Genomic DNA, 1,126 nt, shown 5'->3' on the forward strand with positions numbered 1-1,126 from the left:
AGTATGGAGCTCTGGGGCTATGGAGCTCCGGGGCTATGGAGCTCCGGGGCTATGGAGCTCCGGGGCTATGGAGCTCCGGGGCTATGGAGCTATGGAGCTCCGGGGCTATGGAGCTCCGGGGCTATGGAGCTATGGAGCTCCGGGGCTATGGAGCTCCGGGGCTATGGAGCTCCGGAGCTCCGGGGCTATGGAGCTCCGGGGCTATGGAGCTCCGGGGCTATGGAGCTCTGGAGCTATGGAGCTCTGGGGCTATGGAAGTATGGAGCTCTGGGGCTATGGAGCTCCGGGGCTATGGAGCTCCGGGGCTATGGAGCTCCGGGGCTATGGAGCTCCGGGGCTATGGAGCTATGGAGCTCCGGGGCTATGGAGCTCCGGGGCTATGGAGCTATGGAGCTCCGGGGCTATGGAGCTCCGGGGCTATGGAGCTATGGAGCTCCGGGGCTATGGAGCTCCGGGGCTATGGAGCTATGGAGCTCCGGGGCTATGGAGCTCCGGGGCTATGGAGCTATGGAGCTCCGGGGCTATGGAGCTCCGGGGCTATGGAGCTCCGGAGCTCCGGGGCTATGGAGCTCCGGGGCTATGGAGCTCCGGGGCTATGGAGCTCTGGAGCTATGGAAGTATGGAAGTATGGATGATCCAGCACCCTCCGTGGCTGACCGCTGGTGCTCGGGGCCGGTGAACTCGGCACCCGCCTCCGGCGGGTGCCTCGGTGACCGCCGTCGCTTGGGGCCAGTGAACTCGGCACCCGCCTTCGGCGGGTGCCTCGGTGACCGGTTGTCGCTTGGGGCCAGTGAACTCGGCACCCGCCTTCGGCGGGTGCCTCGGTGACCGGTTGTCGCTTGGGGCCAGTGAACTCGGCACCCGCCTTCGGCGGGTGCCTCGGTGACCGGTTGTCGCTTGGGGCCGGTGAACTCGGCACCCGCCTTCGGCGGGTGCCTCGGTGACCGGTTGTCGCTTGGGGCCGGTGAACTCGGCACCCGCCTTCGGCGGGTGCCTCGGTGACCGGTTGTCGCTTGGGGCCGGTGAACTCGGCACCCGCCTTCGGCGGGTGCCTCGGTGACCGGTTGTCGCTTGGGGCCGGTGAACTCGGCACCCGCCTTCGGCGGGTGCCTCGGTGGCGGTCGGG

The sequence above is a fragment of the Syngnathus leptorhynchus genome, unplaced genomic scaffold, assembly GCF_054491065.1.
Source record: "Syngnathus leptorhynchus isolate UIUO unplaced genomic scaffold, UIUO_Slep HiC_scaffold_188, whole genome shotgun sequence".
NCBI classification, from domain to species: domain Eukaryota; kingdom Metazoa; phylum Chordata; class Actinopteri; order Syngnathiformes; family Syngnathidae; genus Syngnathus; species Syngnathus leptorhynchus.